This window comes from Rhinolophus sinicus, linkage group LG12, assembly GCF_036562045.2.
Source record: "Rhinolophus sinicus isolate RSC01 linkage group LG12, ASM3656204v1, whole genome shotgun sequence".
NCBI lineage: Eukaryota > Metazoa > Chordata > Mammalia > Chiroptera > Rhinolophidae > Rhinolophus > Rhinolophus sinicus.
Window position 1 is genome coordinate 14831860 of NC_133761.1, and position 22339 is coordinate 14854198.

The 22339-nt window shown below is 41.5% G+C and overlaps 1 protein-coding gene and 1 pseudogene across 1 annotated transcript in view; both read right to left on the reverse strand.

Moving 5' to 3' along the window:
* The window catches only part of DEPTOR (DEP domain containing MTOR interacting protein), a 130493-nt gene that overhangs the window by 97084 nt on the left and 11070 nt on the right, over positions 1–22339 (reverse strand). The window lies entirely within an intron of this gene.
* On the reverse strand, positions 7446–9155 carry LOC141567836 (transcription factor BTF3 pseudogene; annotated as a pseudogene).

Consider the following 22339-nt stretch of genomic DNA (forward strand, 5'->3'; position numbering starts at 1 on the left):
CAGAAGGAATTGTCTCAGACACACACACACACACTGCAGAAAGCTGCAGTAAACACCTGCTACAGTGGTAATGTCAAATGTTACACCAGCAAGACTCCTTTTGGAGGGCTATAAGCAATGGCTCTGTAAATCAGGAACAAAGTCAGTTCTACACAGAGCCCTTCCCGCTTTAATGTCAAGTCAGAACAAAGCAAAATCCCATGCACACTGTGTGTATTGCCATCGCCATGAATTGAGATGGTAAACACACCCAGGAAGGAAGTATATTTGATTCTGAGTCCCGTAAACCGTGAACTATATCCGAAATCATGATGGAGTATTAGCAGAAACAATAACAGTAATACTTTGCATCTGAATGGAGCCACACACTGTCAGAGGGGAGCTGCACTGATATCCCTGTGCATTAGGAAGGCACTGGCACACTGGTTTGATAGATAAGGAAGCGAGCTCAGAAAAATTAAAGTGACGTGATCCAGTCCCATGTTTAATAAGGAACAGAGTCAGGCCTTGGACCCAGATCTTCTGATTTCTAAGCTGAGAGCGCGTTCTGTGCCATCAAACTTTTAGGGGCAGGAGTACCTGTCTTCTGCCTGTTTGATGCTCCTACCGGCTCAGAAGGAGACAACATTCTACTTATGCTAAAGTTCCATGGGTAAGCTGAAAATTTATGCAATGTACACATCGTACAGAGACTGCTGCTGACGTAAATACAGATGGGGTTCACAGAAGTGCCTACAAAAGAAGTCATCACATTGTCTTCATGTCTGCACCGAGCCAATAAATATTGTATAAGTGAGATGACATTCCTGGGGGTGGGGGCGGGGAACGGGGCAGGAAATGGACCTGGTGAACGATACCACCCGTCAGCATCAGTTCATGTGTGACATCTAACAAACACTTTCTAATGACGTATGCATAAAAGTTCATGAGGCCCTTTTTAATCTCTCATCTCTAATAAGTATGTACAGTGCCAGATGGGTACTAGACTTATCGGGGTGATCACTTCGTAAGGTATATAAATGCCTAATCACTATGTTGTACACCCGAAACTAATGTAACAGTGTATGTCAACTGTAATTGAAAATTTTAAAAATAAATAATGAATGAATGAATGAATACATAAATCTCTCATTTGATCCCTGAGACAAGAGGTCAATACAGGGTCAAGATGGGAAGGTCCCTACGTCAGCCTTCCTGATCTCATTAGACCTGAGATTTTCACTGCATTCTTCTTCCACCTGGGCTTTTTCCTCAGGGGTTTCCTGTTCTAAAGGAACAAAGGGCTATGATGGCATCAACAGCTCCAGCTCTGATCGCTTCCTGGGATGAGTCAGAAGAGCGGGCACTCTTCCTGCTGGTACAGCGCCTTTCCAAGAAGCTCCAAGATTTTTTTTTTTTTTTCTAACAAGTCATTATGTGTTTACATACCACACCCAGGGGTATCGGCCTCTAACTGCCATTTTATAGGTAAAGAAACAAGCCCAGAATGGCCTCTGGAACTCGCCAAGGACACAGAGTGACTCACAGGGCCAGTGCTGGTAAAGGTCCTTGCTATCGTGTTAAAGGACTGGGCCGCTCTTACAGCCGGTGATGGCTTCTGATCCTGGTCCGCTGGCTCCATCATGCCTCCTCTGTAATGAAGGACGCTGAGTCCCGACTCCTTCCTCCCCAGAACAGGGATTTGCTCTTCACTCACAACAGTGGTTCTCAAATTGGAGCATACATTATATCCCTCCCTTGTCCCCTGTTCCCCAAGACCTGGCACAGGGCCAATAAACGGTCCTGTTCAGGTGGCCACAAGTGGGGGACAAGAAAGTACAGTTTTAAGGTAGGAATAGGGACGTTAGGAAATTAACTTCCTGCCCTCGTCATGTACTATTCATCATTCACTCATAGCAGAACTGTGGGGCCAGACCCAAGTTCCAGCCATGATGCTCTGTGTAACTTAGGACAAAGCATTCAATGTCTCTATGCCTTAGCTTTCTCATCTATAAAATGGGAATAATAATGTAGGTCACATATTGTGAGGATTAAATGACTCTATGTAAAGTGCCTCACACATGATAAGCTCTCAGTGTGAACTCTTACCCCTGTTATTATTATATAATGTAGTTCCTTGTTGACTTTGCCAGATGCACCATCAAGAAGCCAATAAATAGGCATTTCAGTCACTTTTTAGAACCAGCGCGGTCCACGGTTGCTGACCATTGTTTTGCAGTACAGACGCAGGAATTTTACACTAAATTTGCTTAGTGTCTCTGGCACTCGGAACAACCAGTGTGGGCTGGCAACTAGTTTGAGTGTTGCTAGAACCAAATGGAGATCTAAAAATCACTGACTTGTTTTAGCCGGAAAGAACTTTCAGGCTGTTTAGTTCAAGCCCTCCCTAACATCGCTGGTTCACAGATGGGAAAACTGAGACTTGGAGAAGCCAGGTGACTTGACCACATTCTTCCCACTGGGACTTTTAACCTTGGCCCCCTCACTCTGACCAAACTATCTGCTGAACTTCACTGTGGGACAGTAGCCCAGAGGCTACTGCTGCTAATCTAGCACTTTATCGAGGAGTGGCCCACGGATGAGACAGCTGGTCTGGACTCTGTCTGCGACAGCCTCGCAAATCATCTCTGGTAACACCCAGACGGCACTCGCACCTTGAGGAAGACACTGCATTGCAACTGAACGTTTAGTGTTGGAAACTGAATGTTTTTCCCGGAGAAGAAATAATCTCGGGGCCAATTTTTTAGACAAAGGACAGAAAAAAAAAATACAGAGAAAGATTAACTACAAAAGATCATTGGCATAGTAACTAAAATATTGTTCAGTGGAACAGGAAAAATCGGTGCCAGGAGATCTGCAGACTGAGGCAGAGATTCAAGTTAGAGAAGGTGCGAGCAGGGGCGCTCAAAGCCAGCTTGCAGTGACATCATCTGGAGGGCTTGTTAAACCACTGATGGCTGGGCCCCACCTCCTCCATTTCTAAGTTAGCAGATCTGGAGGTGGGCCCAAGAATTTTGCATTTTCAACCAGTGCCCAGGGGATGCTGATGCTGCTTCGGAGGGAGCACACTTTGCGAACCATTGGGTTGGAGTGAAACAGAGCCAGCATGCTGTGACGGAAGAAAAAGAAGAAGAGGGTGATGGGAGGAGGCAGGGAGGAGAGCGGTCTGTCAGGTGTGTGCTGATCAAGCACACCTTTGTGGGTCAGGGTGTGGTGAAGGTGAGACATGCTCTCCAGGAGTCCATTTCCAGGCATTGGAGTGCCCTGCCCCACAAATCAGGAATCTATGAGTCTAAGCCTCTCACCTTGCAAACACCCTACAAGGCTAACATATGAACTAACTCCCTGGCCAGACTTACAGTATCATTTTTAGATCCCCTCCTTCTTTCAATGGGTCTCCCCACCTGCTCACTGACACGCACCCCTCTTCGAGCAGGAGCACAGCCTTCCATCCAATAAAAAGTCAGAAAACTCTTTTTTTTTTTTTTTTTTTTAAGGCAGGTCTTGGCTGAGGAACAGGTGACAAGCTCACATGTATCAAATGTAACCAGTTAAGCAGCAAGTATAAAGGAAGGTATGAAATCTGTTCCCATTGTGACTAGGAGGAAGTTTAAAGTAGGAAGGCACATGATTCCGAAGGAAGAAGAGGAAGGGTTGGTCCTGCTGGTGGGAAAGGATGCCCAAAGCAGAAGCGGGGCTCAGAAAGCGGACTTCACAACAACCCAGCATGGGTGGACCATCAAAAGGCAAGTTTTGTGTGGTCTCTGGGACGCATCAGGCCACCTAAAGGGTAGTGTGCAGTTACTGTTTCTGTCTAGGCAACGTGACCCGGGCGAGGGCTCTTGACCAATTAGGACCTGATTTGGTTTCCTAATCGGAAAAATGAGGAAGCTGACTAGATTTATCTCTCAAATCTCTTTCAACGGTAACGTCTGTGTTTTTGTGGACACCCTGAAGAGCCTCCAGGGTAAATCCTCACTCCTGAGATCAAAACAGAACAGGCTGTTTGGGGCACATTTTGTACTGAAAAGATCTACCGCAAACCGTAAGGCCAGAGAACACAAAACAGCCAATTTCCTTTCCTTTGGGCTTCCAAACAAGGATGACTACATCACAGAGCCTTGTGCTAAGCATGCTGCACAAATACTGTCTAGGACTGCACTCATCTATTTCAGCTCCCAGGACAGATGCGGCAGCCGCCAAAATGCCACAGGCTTTGGGTGTGCAAGTATATATAACATGAGGATAGGCAAGGTTTCTCCGGGGTTAAAAATATTTCCAGGCTCTCGAAAGTGTTGTCAGGGACATCGGCAGGTCTATTAAAGGCTGCTTCCAGCGAAGAGGCTTGTAAAAGGTGTCTCAACTCATATACATTTATTGAACCCCAACTGCATACCAGGCATAACTCAAACAACTGCTCATGGTGAACTAGTTTCTGTAGTTCAAGGACCATGTAACTGAAACAGGTATTGTTTCTTCAAAATGAAAACTGCATTCTATGTGTATAAGACTCACATACACACACTAGTCAAAGTCTCTATATTAAAACTGAATCGATCCATCATTATTTTCCTCTTCTTCTATTTCCTGTTTGAGCTAAATGCATCACCGTTTGTGCCTCTGTCCCGAAATGTATGATTTTTGAGGATATGCTCCCCTTCTTTTCCTAGCCATCCACTAAGGTCTAGCTTACCTCAACCTTCTTCCACTGTGTCTTCTCTCATCCAGCCAGATATGGTCCAGTTTCCCTAACTCCTCTGTGATACAGTTTCTATAACGCTCACGTTTACCCACATATTACTTTGTAATACTTTACTCTTATTTGCATTCATTCTCCCGTCCACTATCCTACAAATCATAGGAGTCAAAAACTCTCTCTTCTTTCATATTTCCCAAAGTGTCTGGCGCAGGGCTAATGGTGAGTGATAACCAGTTAGTATAAGGGACTGGGTTTTCATCTCTGTTTTCAGCCGGACAGAAAGAATCTTTAGCACAGCACGGAATGCAAAACTTGAGCCTCTAGTCTTGGTCCCGTTGGTGGCCGCATACCTATCCACCCAGGTTGTACATACTCAGCAACACTTCAAAGTGCTTCTGGCATTGCCTTTCTATTAATATGAAGGCGTATTTGGACCACCTGGGTGTGTGTTTTGTTCCTCTGGATAAGAAATGTTGAATAATTCTTCCTTCAAGAAGAGCCTGTGCTAATCTTCACAGAATGTGTACACAGCAGGCATCTGAGTTGTAGCTCAAGCTCTGTCTGCTGCCTGGAACAAGGTAGGTCTGGACAGGTATGGCTCAGGCAGGTGGACGGGGCCCTCCAGGAGTCCACTGACTGCTTCGCAAAGGAGCCAGACCACCAGAGAAGAAGGAAATTTGGAGAAGGCCAAAGTACCTTGCAGCCTCAAGGAGCCAAATCTAAAAGGGCCATGTTTACTCAAGTTCTGTGAGGCAATGGGCCAGAGGCAGCTGTGCTGTGGGGCAAAGGTGGCAAAGCTACAGGACAAGACAAGCACGACCATCCCTGGCATTCACTGTTATACTGTCAACAATCATTTCAGTGCTTCCATCTTTCTCTACTCCTTCCTTCCCTACCCTACGTCCACCCATGAACACACAGATTCTCGTCATCATCATTTCCTACTAAACTCGTTCCTTGTCCCAACCATCTGATTTCTAGGAATGTTCTCAGCCACCTTGACCTAAGAACTCCTTAAGGACAGCACTCGGCAGAGTGCTGAGAGGAGCTCATAAAAGGTTTCTTGTACTTAAATTTCTTTCATCCCCTAGGTTTAAGCTGTTGTCAAGTTCTGTTGTTGACACCTTGGAAACTTCCTTTTATCGACCTTCCAACCACTCTTCCAGTCCAGAGTCTCCTCCTTTAGTCTCTGGGTCTCCACTCTTCCAATACAAAGCTGCTGCCCAGCTCACCTGTCCTACGTACGGACATTCAGAGGCTCTGAGTCCGTGTTGCAGCAATAAAAGCCCTCTCTCTGTGAGCTTCCCTCACTCTGCCTGTCCACCTTATCAACCGTGGTCACCCCTGTTCCCAACTTCAGGTTTCTGCTCCAATCAAGCAGGCACATATGCTGTCTATCCCATTTCTGTGCCTTTATCCATAGTATTCCCACTGCCAGGAATTCCATCCTTCTTCCCTTGGGCTTCTAGAAAACCTACTCATCTTTCCTTATGTTCCACCTCAGCAGGAAACCATCTCCTTCTTTTTTAGGTTACAAGGATGTCTCCTTTCTAAAACCGTTGCTCCCATTCTCCAGGGTTCTTCGTGATATTCTGTTCAGGTATCCTCCATTTATTCATGGATTTTTATTTCTCTACCGAAAAGTCATCTTCCTGAGGGCAGGAATCATGCTATTTATTTCTAGATACCTTGTTTAATACAAACAAAAGCTGCCCCTCTACACTCTCTACAAATACTTGCAGGCTAAGTAACTGAAGACAAAATAGTATCAGCAGGCATACGTACAAGAGAATGATTCTGGAAGAAAAGATGAAACATGCTCTATGCAGGCATCTCTGAGAATCGCTTAAGAAATCTGGGCTCTCTATATACCTCAAAGTATATAATCTTAACTAATCTATACTAAAATGCTAATTGCACTTTAAAAATGTTGCCTTAAATCTTGTTCAAAGCCTTCTGTTAGTTGCAAGGCACTGTGACAGACCTTATGTTTTGTGTGCTGCCATCTGAAAAAGACAATTCTGTTGCTACAACATCATAGATCCCTGGATTCAAAAGTCAAACAGAAAAATATGCTTCTGATGTTGTTATCATTAACAGAAGAGCCATGGTGGGAGGAAGAATGGCCCTCATTCTCTCTGGCTGCTCATACAAGGGCTATTTACCATTTTGGTAGGCCTTTCATCAGAGCCAAGTGCTTCACAATGTCACTTTTATTAGTCGCTCGCCACAAGCGCCATGTGACGTGCAGGAATATCACTGACCCTGTTGAGCAGTATGAATGCCCTCATGAGACACAGAGAAATTATATGAAGGGCTTCCCTCACTCCCTAAGATGAAGAGTGAGAGTCAGAGCTTCAACTCAAAGCCCTGGGAAAATCTATGAAGGTCTTCCTTCATAGTAAAGCTGAAAAACGTTTGTCACCAATTTATCACTTGAGCCTATCTCTCTGCCAATACTGAAAATCAACTCAATCGAACAAATAATGATTGGGTACCTAGTAATGCCAGAAACTGTGCCAGACATAGGAGATACAGCCACGAATATGACATACCTGGCCTTCTTCGTGGGGCTTAGAGTCTAGAGAGCAGCTTACAAAGGAGAGGTCTACAACCATCCTTTGGGGTGCAGCCAGAAAATATCAGAGTGTCTGTACTTTATCTCACCTCCAAAGGGATTTTTAATTTCTATTTTTGTGTATGTTTATGGTATACACAGTGCATCGCAATGGAAGGACATGGGTACAACTGTTAAATTAATGTGCTTTTGGTGGGGGAGAATCTATGCTCAAAATATGTTTACAGAAACATTTGAAAACCAATGAACTGAAGGACTATTTGGACTTTCCTGAACATGCCGCGATGTTTCACATCTCCGAGTCTCTTCTCCCTCAGGTTCCATCCATCTGCCACTCCCACTGCACCTTGTACATTCTTCTATTGCAGAAATGATCTCACTGCATTGTAATTGTCCACGTTTCCATCTCTGGCACTAGCTGGCTGAGATCTCCGGCTATAAATTCCACTCGGGCAGGGCTCCTTCCTATGGTTTACCTATGGTTATTACAGGCTAGCACTGGTGTCTGGCCCATGAGACTCTCACAATGTATGTGAGAAATCTAGTCACAATTTTTCTTTCTAATCGCAATTGCCTTGAAGAAGACAGAAGTTTCACATGGGCAAACAGAGTATATGTCACTTGTGGAGAGACAGAGGTGCTTTGGGGATGTGGAAGCGTGTTCATGATCAAGGAATTAGAATATAAACCCTGACCCCCCAGTTAGGTAGAAAATTTAGAGCTGGGATGTGAGAAAGCAATACATTTCCAATTTACCAGTGAGGGCTGGCCAGTTTGTGTGTGTGTGTGTGTGTGTGTGTGTGTGTGTGTGTGTGTGTATTTAATCTTTGTTTCAAACTTTATTGCCAAGCTCTTTCAGCTTAATTAGCTGCAAAGAGTGATTTGTGTACCAGCAAAAACTGGAAAGAGCTGCAGTGTGCCAGGGGCTTGGGCTTAAAATGTCAGAGATCAAGATTTTATCTGACCCATGAACACCATTTTAAAAAAGCAGTCATACTATACAATGGCAGCTCCTAGTAACTTCTTCAGAAGTTGACTCAGTTCAGTTTGCTGCATTCTTGGAAGCCTCATCAAAATTCTCCACAAGATCTGGAAATTCATCAGCATCATTCTTTCCGGTAGCAAGTGGTGCTTTTCAGATTGATTGGGCAGAACCGGTCTCCTTGAACTAGTCAGTCTGTCTGCACTGTGATGGTTTAAGATGCTGGGTAGTCTGTCTGTCAGCTGCTTGGTCTCTGTGTGGCCTGTTGATGGTGAAAGTGTTCGCTGCCAGAGATGCCTGAAGTGGCTCACTGTTCCTTACTTTGGGAACACAGTCACCTCTTCAAGACCAGAGATACTGTTTACTCCTAACTTCTTTAAGGAGAACTGAAGTTTTATTTATTTATTTTTATCATCTGCTGTAGCTTCTGTGAACCACCTTTTTTCTGCCAGCAGTTCCTTTCCCACCAATGGGCACTTGTGCCTGTAGTTTGGTGAGTTTCTCTTGGTTCACGATAGTTTCTTGCATCTTGTTGGAGAGGAAATGGGGCCATGAGGGAGGGTGGAGCAGGGACTAGGGTTATGCTCAGGGGGTCTTGGATGGACCAGCTGAGAATTACCTCTCAAATTACCTCACACATGCGGTGGGAGGGGGAACGGGGAACGCAAGATGGCAGGTTGAAGGCTGGCCGGTTTCAATCTTGCATTAAAGATGGAGACCACATACTGCTAACTCTGGGAAGAACAAGTCTGAAATGCAGAGATATTCTGTGTTCAGGCAGCATAGTCTTATGAAGACGCCTGTGGGACTGAGAGGAAAGGAGCTCAGGACTGAGTTACAGGCCTCACCCTTCATACACTACCTACCTTGGAGCCACTCGGTCTTCAGAGAAAATCGTCTTGATTCCTCATAAATACTTTCAGAGTCAGCACGGAGGGAGGAACCAAGACTATCAGTTTTAGTCTTGCTCTGGCAGAAAGTCAAATGGCCAAGCAAGAGTCATTTCAAAGGGCTAGATTAGAGGATCACTAAAGTCAACCACTTGATTACGCTGATGACAGCGTATGTTGATCAACATAGTTCGATCAACCATTAGGAAGACCTTCACGATGGTGTGGCTTGGAGCAACTACAGTAGATTTCGGGACCTTGCCCGGTCAACAAATATTAACTGAACACCTAGTCTGTAGCAGGCATGGTGCCAAACGCTGGACACAGTACTGAACAAGACAACATGGGCCACCCTGACGGATTATGCAGGTTGGTAAACTTCACTTTTCCTTGTCTACAACATGGAAAAGTGCTTTCATATCAAAAAAACCCTGAAATGAGATAATTCAGTATGAACCCCAAACTAACATGGCCTTCAAGATTTCCTCTCCAATTTCATATATTTTTTAAAATTCCATTTGAACACGACAGAACTTAATGTTAGCTCTAAAAATAATCCCCCATCCAATTTAAGAGCTCTGCATTTGAATATTTTAAATGTTATTTATCTTAGCTCATCACTGAAAGCTACTTCAGTTGCCCTTGTTGGAGCATGAGCAGTACAAAGCTGAGTGTGGGATCTGGAATCAAAAAGCTCTGCTTCCATCACTTACCGTGTTTCCCCGAAAATAAGACCTAGCCAGACCATCAGCTCTAATGGGTCTTTTGGAGCAAAAATTAATATAAGACCTGGTCTTATATAACATAATAAAAGCTAAGACCGGGTCTTATATTAATTTTTGCTCCAAAAGACGCATTAGAGCTGATGGTGCAGCTAGGTATTATTTTGGGGGAAACACGGTAGTAACTGTGTGTTCTTAGCCAGACCACTTATTCTCTCCCTGAGCGGCAGTAATTTTGCTATTTAGCAAATTTTTATCCCATGTCAACTATGCATCTATCATGTGCTGAATCCTAGGGATATAAGAATGAGCAAGAAAGTATGACGGACCTTCAGGAAAGCATTTCAGTTTTAAATTGGGAATCAAAATAATCACTCAGATTCCTCTTAGCTCATAGGCTAAGGATCAATAGAATGTTAAGGATCAACAGAATGATACAGGAAAATCCCTTTCTAAAATATAAGTTGCTATTTCAATGTTAGGTGTTGTTCCGAACGTGTATCACAAAACTAAGATAAAGGAAAGGAAAAATTGTCAGAGAAATGGAATTTCCTTATATATTCATCTCACCCAGCAAGTGTTCTATGATTTTACAGACCAAAGGCTCACAGTATGACCTCCTCCCATTTTTTCCGAAGGCATCCGAGCCATCAAGTAATAGTTGCTATGAATCTATGAGGCTGTAATTACATCTTTCTAATAGCATTTGTGAAAGCTGAAAATATTAATGTTTGTGTCATCTTACCTGCGATTGCATAATCAGCTGACTCTATAGTGAGATTTTAATGTTTGTGCCTAAATATTTGCAATTCTAACAGCACACTGAAATGACAGACTGAAATGTAAAAGGACCAAAAAATGTTAACTGGCTCATGATAGAATCGCTCAAGTGTCTTTGTCCATGGAAATATCTAAAACTGCAAACAACCAAGAGAACTGACTCTGGGTGGTGAACACATAATGTGATATATATAAATAATGTATTACAGAATTGTACACCTGGAATCTATTTAACTTTACTAACAATTGTCATCCCACTAAACTCTCATTAAAAAATAAAATAAAAATACCAGTTAAGCCATGCAAAAAATAAATAAATAAAACTGCAAACAACCAAATGAAATCAATTAAATAAAACACTCTCTGCTTCTTACTTCCGGTGCAAACCCCAAAACAGAGAAGTCCAATTCCCAAAACTCCAGTTTTCCCTTTTTTTAAGGAGGAAAGGGAAGAATGAGATTACATTACTTGGAAACTAAAAGCAATTTCACTTTCGATCAGGGATCAATTAATGAGCATTTATTAATATTCTACCTTATTCCTAGAACAGTGGAGAAGCCACGAGGGTCACATAAATAGAATAACATACAGCCATCTATATAACAAATGTGGTTTGAAGTCCAACATTTTTACATATTAAAGCTCAGACAAATGTGAGGTTATCATAAGGTAATGATGTTACACCAAGCAGAATTAGCCTGTTTTTTTGTGTTTTTTTTCACACGTTGTACTTGGCAATAATTTTATGGAAATAACCCTGACTCCATGTGTTTGTGGTTGGGTGAAGAGTATAATAGGTATCCGTCATTTTTGTGACGTAAGTAATATTTATACACCTTATTCCTGGTACTAATTTCTGTGTCAATGACCGTTATATCAAACACAATTAGTTCCGGCTAATTTAAGCAAAAAGGGATTTTACTGAATGGATATAGAGGCTCTCACAAATTCAAGGGAAGGCTGAAGAAGGAAGCTCAGGAAACACAGGAACTGTGTACCTCTAAGAGTATGCTCAAGCGTCTCATTAAGGAAGCAGGGGACCACGAGAACGATTTAAAATTAGATAGGCAAGAAATTCCCAGAGACTTTAAAGAACTTCTAGATGATGATGACTACATGGTCTTGAAACAGGCTAGCAAGTTTCTCTGAGCTACATAGTGAATGATTCAGGGGATACAAATTATGGTCGTGTTATAACAAATTTATTGATTTTTAAAGATTTTTTTTTTAACTTTTATTTTTTTTTAAGTGTGTTTTTCCAGGACCCATCAGCTCCAAGTCAAGCAGTTGTTTCAATCTAGTTGTGGAGGGCGCAGCTCACAGTGGCCCATGTGGGGATCGAACCAGCAACCATGTTGTTAAGAGCACCACTCTCTAACAAACTAAGCTAACTGGCTGCCCAAATTTATTGATTTATGAAAAAAAAAAAGATCGCAGAAAGCAAAAACTTTCCAATTGCCAAAGACTGTATTGAACTGAGCTTCTTGACTCACAATTTATATACAGATTCTTACACAGATTTAAAGCACTAACTTCTCTAAGCCTATGTTAAGTGTCTAAATGAATGCATGCAGCTTTCTTAGTCCATCTGATAGGTAACTTTTTCCATTTTAAAAAAGAAACTAATAGAAAGTGCAGGTAATTTCCTTTTCGGGTTTCATTCAATTCCTAGATTATCAGGTACTGAGACCAAAAGCAAGAATTACCAAAGGTTTGGTTAAAGTGCAAACCAGCTATGTAATAACAGATTTCTAGTGTAACTTCTTGTTTAGTGACATGAAGAAGCCTGAAAACACAAACAAGCAACTGTTCAATGTGTACGAAAATGAAGAAAGTATTCTATCACAGGATGGAGAAATTAAATCACAGGACAGAGACTTTATACCTACAACACTATTTTGAAATCTATTGTGGCTGACAGAGAGTTGGGTGAAGAGAGAAAAAAATGGGAGAAAATAAAGTCAGCATTTCACATTTGGTCAAACAGCAACGCATGGTCTTGATATGGGTTTTAACAAAAGGAATATGGGCTTTGGCGTGGGAGTGCACAGAGAACATCCATTAGTCCAGAGTTGGCCTCTATGTTATCATCATCTTTTGTACTAGTGCAACAGGTACTAGGCATCCATGGTGGGAGAAAATAATTAGAAAAAAAAATGATTTAGTACTTTGTATGGGTAATGATTTGAGCACAGTTTTATCCTTGATCAAAATTATCAAAATGTTTCTAACCTGGGTTTCTTACTATAAAATATGGCTTTTAATAATCAACACCAAAGCTTCTCAAAATCAATTTATAAACTTGCCAAATATTCATCTCTTGTTTAAAAGGATGTCATCAATTTCTAATAGGTGTCCCTTAAAATAAAACCATGCACAAACCTCTCTCTCTCTCTCTCTCTCTCTCTCTCTCTCTCTCTCTCTCATCTCTCTGATTTACATCAAGGGTTGGCAAATTTTTTCTATCAAGGACCAGATAGTAAATATTTTTGGCTTTGCAGACCATACACTCTTGGTTGAGTCTACTTAACTCTGCTGCTGTAGCAAGGAAGCAGTGACAGACAATATGTAAATGAATGGGCATGGCTGTGTTCCAATAAAACTTTATTTACAAAAACAGGCTGTGGGCCAGATATGGCCCACCAGCCATAGTTTTTGCCTGTCCCCATCACACATGATTGACTTTTATAACATGATGATTTTCAACATCATAAATAAATGTGTACACTCTCATTTCAGAATCGATGAAAAAGTGCTTCCAGAATGTTAACTCCGAACCACAGTGACCTATTTACTATTATTAATAGCAGTAACAACAATGAGTGTTCTCTACATGCTAGGCTTTATTCTAAGAACTTTATATGCATGTAACCTCAAGCACCCTACTTACTCTTCCCATTTTATAGAAAACAGAACTTTAAGTTGATTTAGTCAACAGAGTGCTCAGTTAGAGCCCCGGAATGTATCAAGACAGGCCATTTATTCAAAAACCCGTGCCAAGACTACACACCTCCCCTTTAAATACTCCTTATATTTTCTTCTGCTAAAGCAATTTTTTTTCTATCTCAGGATATTTGAAAATTCTAGCATTATGTCCAAATATTCCCTGATGTCTTACAAAAACTTTATACGTATAGTCTTGAATCCAAGATTCCCCAACCCTTAAAATTCTGCAATTTTCTAATCCTCAAATCAACACCTAAACTACAGGACCCATTTTCCACCAAATCTCAAGGTCTAGTGTAAAAAATTCAGTTCTGATCATAAAAGTATTGCCTTACCCATTCCTATAAAGGAAGCAAGAGGGTCTTGAACTGAATATCCAGTGCTTATTTTGCTATTTCAACTTACACTCTTTGAGAACAATGAGTCAAACACTATATTACAGTCTATAGTAAGAATCTCCACTTAATCAAGTAAAAATTTATTCTAGCTCTAAACAGAAAATTGAGCAATACCTTGAAAAGCTCTTAAGCTACAAGGTACCCAGTAATATTTGGAACATTTTTTAATGTTTCTTGCACGAGATTATACTGACTGATCTATTCCTTAGGTGCAAAACGTAAGTCTGGGGCTCTGCATTTTCCTAGAGTTTCATGTCACTAAGAAGCCACAATAAGCATGTTTCCTTCTAGAGCCCAAGGTATGATCAGCTGGGCTCACATTCCAGAAGTTCTAATAGCTTTAGTTAATTTAAGTCTATAGGTGAAGAGTATTTATGTAGTATTATCTTTTCTTATTTATTTATTATGTGTGTTTTACAAAACACACAAAAATTAATCTGACACATTTCACGTATGCATACTCATCAGCATGCTTCCTAGTAACTAGGCATAGGAAGTAGTATACATAGCTAATTATTCACACAACTAGCCCAAGTTTTTGTAGCTTTGAAATGGTTCTTAATTTTTGACTATATTAATGTTTAAAAATAAATAAATGTATTCATGTTGCTGCTATTCATCATTTTCATGTATGCAGTGGATATTTTTATTACGTTAGAAAGTTTAATTTTTACTCAACACAAACACAACTATTCAGAGACAAATCAAATTTCAAAGGTCTGGACTCCACGTCCACAGTACCAGAAGCATTCTCGGCCTCTGATCTCGGGCTCCCACGGCTTTAGGGATGACCCCAGCTGTATCCTCAACCTCTGAACTCTTAGAGCGTGGCTTTTAATGGTACATTGAGGAGCTGCAAAGCCCAGCTCTTTCTTCCATTTTGTAGGTCTTGTGACCCCAGCAAGCTTCTTTACCTCTCTAAGCCTCTGTGTTCTCATCTCTAAAATGGGACTAATGATACCTACTTGAGGATTAAATGATACAAATGTTCATGTAAAATGCTTTTCATGTGACTTGGCATTCTGGTAATAGTAATACTAGTTATTATCAATAACATAAAATAGTGTCAATAAGTACTAATTATTATTATGTTATTATTGCTATTATTTATTAGAAGGTGAAAAAAAAATCAGAATAATACCAAACCAATGGGCAATAAATAGCATAGTAATAAGACTTACAGTCTACTGCCAAGGAATGATTTATCTATCTTGGCAGAAGGAAAATAGGTGTAAGTTCAGTGTTAAGCAATTAACAACAGAGTCAGAGGTTAAAAAGACATAACTCACTTTAAACTTTGAACTAAACACTCTCGTTTATTAAAAAAATAAGGTAAAGTTTAAAGTCCTAGTTTCAATATTTCAGAGTAAGTCGAAATGCACTTGTAGCATTAAAAGATGGAATGTGGGCAGCCGGATGGCTCAGTTGGTTAGAGCGTGAGCTCAGAACGACAGTGTTGCCGGTTTGATTCCCACATGGGCCAGTGAGCTGCGCCCTCCACAACTAGATTGAAGACAATGAGCTGCCACTGAGCTTCCTGAGGGGCAGCCAGATGGCTCAGTTGGTTAGAGCACGAGTTCTCAACAACAAGGTTGCCAGTTGGATTCCCACATGGGATGGTGGGCTGCACCACCTGCAACTGAAGATCAAAAATGGCAACTGGACTTGGAGCTGAGCTGCGCCCTCCACAACTAGATTGAAGGACAATAACTTGGAGCTGATGCGCCCTGGGGAAGCACACAGTTCCCCAATATTCCCCAATGAAAAAAAAAAAAAAGATGGAATGCCTCTTCCTGGATTTTAGGCAGGGAAGCTCAGAGTCTAAGAATGAATATGGTGCTGGACCTCACCTTGGACAGTGCACAGACCTGCCAGCTTTGGAGGACACACAGGATTTGTGGAGGATTTGTGGATGTGATCTCAGAGGCCCAGCTTGATTTGCCAGGCAGTAAGAGGACTTGGACAGGGAGCCTGGTCTTTCCCCAGCAGGAGGGGCTGTACCCAAACCCAGCTTCCTCTAGGACTGATGGTCTCCTTTCCCCAGCAGGAGGGACTGTGACTTCAAGCAAGCCCCCAAGGTCTCCAAGGTGCTGTGCCCCTGGCACTTCCCAGCTCAGTCTCTTCGGTGCCTGATTTCACATTACTTATAACGCAGAAATGATGCCATCCTCATTGCATTATAGGAAGGTTGAGTAGCAGGGAGACAGGGTCCGGAGGGTTCAAGCTCATGCCCACTTCTGTGTGGGATAATAAGAGGATGGAGGACGACGCATCCTTTTAGTTGACCCTTTGTACTTATGGGTCCCCAGTACATGTGTTCCTTAAGCCACACCATAAACATGGTATTCACCTTCACTCCCCTCATCACATAAAGGGGACAAAAAAGGGGAAGGGCTGTAGAGGCCTTGATGGAAGTCTGCACAGAGTAGTGGGAAGCTCAAAGCGGTGGGAGCACCAGTCTTTTAATTCACTAGAATAAATTTGGCAATGAGAGCTGGACTTTCCTTTTAGAAGGTGTCACCTTTTGCTTACACCTCCTATTCCTAAAAGTCTGAAGGGGAGATAGGCCTGCAATCACCTTGACCTTCCTCCAGGAGAATTATCAAATTTAGACACGGGGGTTCTTGGAGAGGAAAACATTTTCTCTCTGAGAATCACATACTTCACTTTCACAGTCCTGCCATGGAAGGCATGTTAGGTTACGTCGATAAGATACGGTTCTCAAGGCCTCACAGGGTAATGCTGGAAAGAGGCCTGAAAAAAATACTGAAAAATTCTAATAAATGCAGTTTTAAGTGACTAGCTGAATTTCCCAAATTTAACCTTTGAGTACATCTCTGAATAGACTACCGTATAGTTTTTAACACGTGTTTTCTTTGTTACATTTTGCACTATAATCTCTAGGAAGGCCCTTTTCCATGGACTCCTCAGTGTCATTAAACAACTGTTCCTATGCTCCCTCAAGGATAGCATTATTGATTATAAAATAAAACAAACTGTCAAATTTTATTATAGGTGAGTGTTCTTTTAAGGACTGCTAGGCTAAATTTCATAACAACACTTCCTTTCGCACGAACGACCAACGAGGATTGCAATGATTTCCCCAAATGTATATTAGATTCCATAAGTAGGACTGCTGTGTTAATAGTGGACTTCCCTCCACCACTCAGACATTGAGAAGCTCGTGAAGCACTGCTTGAGTTCTGGCCACTGGAGATTTCTCTGGCAGAGGCTATAAGGTCAGCCGAGGAGGACTGATAGGGTAGGGACAACATGAAAGAACTGAACGTGTCCAGATATTCCCCCGAATTCTCAGGTCTCAAACTCTGCCCTGAATAAACATTCTTCCAGAACTGCTGACAAGTAGCCAAACCAACTTCCTCTCCTTTTCTGTGTTCCCCTTTCGGAAGTAAAATTCTCTAGTAGCAAAATAACCACCCAAAGTAGAGCTAACAGGAAGACCAATTGAAGGGATTCCCTCTGGTTAATGCAGCATGTAAATAATGAAATCGTTTTGCCCCGTGATAAACAAAACGGCTCGACAAATCCGGGTGCATTTGGAATCGTGGTTTCTACAGAATTCCTGGCCCTAACTACACCTTCGCTGGAAAGACGTGATTGTAAATTATAATGAAGTCCTTAATAATCAGACTCTGCTCTTTTGGGGTTAAAGCCCTCATCCGTGCGAAGTCAGCAAATGGTGAACATGGAGACAAAAGCTGGGCTGGCTCCAAGCCCAGCTTCTTAGATTTCATGGATGCTTCTCAATGGGTTCAACTGGCGCTTCTCTCTTTCATAGTCAACACAGGCATAAGAAAAATCATGCTTTTTGTATCAGTTCCTTGTCAGTACTTGAGTACAAACGGTTCATTGCATTTGTAGGCTTCCATTTTGGTTCGCTTCCATTTTGAAGACTAAAAGGCCAAACTCATGGAGTGTTATCCAAGGAAAAAACCACTTTTATTGGGATTTATTCCTATTACACTTATGGTAAGATGCGGTACAAAAATCAATGCCAAAGTCACTATTGTAATGTCAGTGCTACTGAGCTATAAGCTTAAATTGTATGAACAGTGGAGAAAAACCTGCCTTCTTGATAATCAAAAGTAGCTCGCATTTCCAATGTACGCAGAAGGGAGGGGGAACATTGATAAAATACATTTGAAACACGTGACCAGAAAGACCTTTCTTCGCTGCGTTCTATAAGGAAAGAACATTTTGCAACTTTCCCAGAAAGCCTGCATCTTAATTTTCCCGAAAGAATTTTTGCGTAAACAAAGAGATAACTTTTTACAGTTTTGGCTGGGACTACCTCTGGGTGGAGGTGTTCTTTGGAAAGACATCAAAACCCAAGGGATACAAAACATTCTCTGCAATTTGAACCTGAGTCACTAGCCATGTTAGTCGAGCATCCTATTTTACTTTTATTACTGAACAGCAGGGGAATAACTTCCAGACCAGAGGGTGGTGAGGGGTGGGAGGTGAGGAAGGAAGCTCACGGATGCTGAACAGGTGACCATCATGGTGGGGAAGAATACAGGGGAAATTACGTTGAAAGCAGTAGAGTCCAAGACGTATGCCAATGTCTCCTAACTTTTCCCAAGGTGTATCTTTCTGTGGCTTTTCTGTGGGCACTGCCTTCTCTGCATAAGCTTCCCCTCCCAACTTTAAGTTATTTCTCCTAAAATGTTGCCTTAATCACATTGTACCCTGCTCAAAAAGTTTCCACTGGTTTCTCATCGTTGAGCCAAAACTACCTTTTGTGGAGGACACTCTGCTTATCTCCCCAAACACTCAATGAAACCTTTCTCCAGAACATAGCAGTTATGGTCCCACCTTTATCCACAAAGGGGTCCCACCTGACCTAAGGTAGTCAGGGCAATGCTCTCCTCCTTGCCACAACATTGCATGTGGGTAAGTCTGAGAAAACCAGTGAAGAACGTTACTCCGCTTTAATATCTCGTGAGTCTGTGAGTTAAAGTGGTCCAAAAACATCAAAGCTCAAGGCTTCTGTTAATGGTTGATGGCAGCCAGCCCTCTCTCTTCAGTCTTGATTGGTGCTAGTGGTTATGAAATGACTACAAAAGAAGCCTTTGTGAAGGTAAAGCTAATGCACAAAGGACAGAATCAAGACAATTTAAGGGAAACAGACCTGGAATCCTGATCAACCTTCGTGTCTCTGAAATGTAGGGTTACGTAAGCCAGGAAATCCCCTTCATTATTTAAACCACTCTATAAATTACCCTTTATGTGTTGTCCCTATATATTACTTAAATGCATATGCCTTTTTCCCTCTCTGCCTTGCTTAGGCTGTGACTCGAGGGCAAAAGGATATTTGACAAAGCTACTTCCACAGTTGGAAGCATCTAGTAGGAACTCCAAGAGGCCTGGATTCAAAACCAAGCTCCCACATTTATTACCTGTATCATGTTGGCCAAACTGCTCATACCTTAGTTTCTTCCATTAGCAGGATTCAGGGAAAGAATATACATGTAAATGCATAGACTAGGACTTGACACTTCACTATTATTATTGTTTTATTACTGATTTGTCCAACTAGTCCTCTCTTTACAACCTACATATAAAAATATACAACTTGATCACCCTCCCCTGCAATGATTCTCTTCTCGAATTTTTTTGTCCCCAGTGTCTCTGTAAGGTATGAGAAGGTCTTTGTACTGTACCCCAAGCTTATTAGGGAAGAATAGCACATCCAAGGCAACGCAGAACCAGAAGGCCACTTCCGGCTGGGTTTCCCACCGTGCAGGTGGTGTCTATCACCTCATGGACTCAGCACTCTTGTCCTAGGTATACAGCCTCTGTCCCTCTTTTGTCACTGGGCCCTCTTGCCCTGCAGGAGTTTCTGAGGCAGTTATCTTCCCTTATGCTAGAAGCATGGCTTCCTTTCCTAAGTGTCCTACACCGTAAATGCCTGACAGAATCTTCAACACTCCCCCATCCTTAGATTTTCAATAATTTCTTTTCAATGTAGAATCTTCAACACTCCCCCATCCTTAGATTTTCAATAATTTCTTTTCAATGTCTCTCCATTTTTATATTGATAGAATTATACTGAACTATGAACATATGCATTCATTGAATTAGATTTATTGTGGGTTTTTTTTTTTTAGAGATGTTCAAATAAATGTATTATAAAAGGATATACGAGACATGAGATTCAGGCAATAGATGATATCTGCCCTTCCCTGCCCAGGCATCCTTGGAGCTCCCATTTCTCTGAGGTACCCACCCCTTTAGGAAATTAATTTTGCTTCAGGACAAATACAAATGAACAAGCAAAGAACTCTTGCCTTTAGCAAACCCAGAAATGTTCTCCTAGGATTTATAATCTTTTTATTATTTTGCATAGGGTTTATCTTACAGTTTGGAAATCTTGAACCATGAAAGTGAACGTCAAGTGCCTGATACACAGAAGGCCTCGAAACTCTGAAAGATACAGGTGATCACAGAGGGCAGTTTGGGAAATGAAGGTCCTCTTCTTATTCCTAGCACCTAACTTGACGTCTGGCATCGAGGTGGGGCACAGGGATTGTTTCTAGAATCTATGATTCGGCATTGAGAGGAATACTGCATGGAATACAGCAGGATGGCAGAGCCCTTCATGCCACTGTCCAGCCCCCTTTTGGCTCCAAAACATAAAATCCAAACTTTCCTTCAGCCTTGCAGTACTTTCAGAGTTCTGGAAAGGAAAAGCAGGCAACGGCTGGACATATGACAATTCTAACAGTAGAGTACCGTGTTTTCCCGAAAATAAGACTTAGCTGGACCATCAGCTGTAATGCATCTTTTGGAGCAAAAATTAATATAAGACCAGGTCTTATATTATATTGTTATATTATATTATATTACCTAGTATAATATAATATGACATAATATAATATAATATGTCTTATAATATACTAGGTCATATAATATAATATAACATAATATAATATAAGACCTGGTCTTATATTATAGTAAAATAAAACCAGGTCTTATATTAATTTTTTTTTTTAAGATTTTTTTATTGGGGAAGGGGAACAGGACTTTATTGGGGAACAGTGTGTACTTCCAGGACTTTTTTCCAAGTCAAGTTGTTGTCCTTTCAGTCTTAGTTGTGGAGGGCGCAGCTCAGCTCCAGGTCCAGTTGCCGTTTTTCTAGTTGCAGGGGGCACAGCCCACCATCTCTTGCAGGAGTCACACTGACAATCTTGTGGTTGAGAGGATGCACTCCAACCATCCGGGAGGCAGCTCAGCTCAAGGTGCCGTGTTCAATCTTAGTTGCAGGGGGCGCTGCCCACCATCCCTTGCAGGACTCCAGCGATTGAACTGGCAACCTTGTGGTTGAGAGCCCACTGGCCCATGTGGGAATCCAACCGGTCGCCTTGGTAGTTAGGAGCATGGAGCTCTAACCGCCTGAGCCACCAGGCTGGCCCTTATATTAATTTTTGCTCCCAAAGACGCATTAGAGCTGATGGTCTGACTAGGTCTCATTTTCAGGGAAACACGGTATCGCAATTCTAAGGATACAGCATTATTTCAGAAGAAACATAATGACATATGCACACTGTATCATTTGGTTAATTTATCTGGAGTCATTTATTCCACCTAGATGAGGGAGAATGTGATTTTTGTGTTCTCTTTCCAATAAAACACAGCATTTTCAAATAAACGCTATGGTGACTTTAAGATGAAAACTGGTACAACACAGGACTATTTCTCTCCAGATTATTTTTCTTACTGGTTGAGTGGAATGCCTGTCTTTAATATAATGTGGATTTAGATTATAAACTCTATTTTGTACACACACTTGTTAAGACTAGACAGGCTATAGTGTGAACTCCTCAAGAGCAAGAGTTTCTCTTTTTTTTTACTTTGTATCTCTCACTGCAAGTAGTGTAATGCCTGAAATATAACAGACACTCAATAAATATGAGCTGGGCAAGTGAAAAATGGTAGCACCCACCTAAAATAAGGTTGGTTTCAAGAAATTCTGGTAAAATGAGCTGATGTATAGTTGTCTATAAAAAAATCTAAGTATTTAAGTCTCACAGTTTTGATTTCCTACATCATAGCTTTACATCTGCAGAGAAATAAAATATTTGTGTTTTAATTATTTTCTAATGTTATATTTTTTTCCTCAAAAAATCCTATAACTAGTGGATTTTTTTCCCCTTTCTTAAAGTAAAAGAAAATTATATGAGCAAGCAAAAAACTTCTGGAAATGGTAGAAACGGAATGCATGGACTGTTGAAGGACCCATGAGATAGGGATAGAGGTAGAGATCAAAGTAGAGAAAGAGGTAGAGAGAGTATATGTGTGTTTTGGGAGAAGACACCTAGTT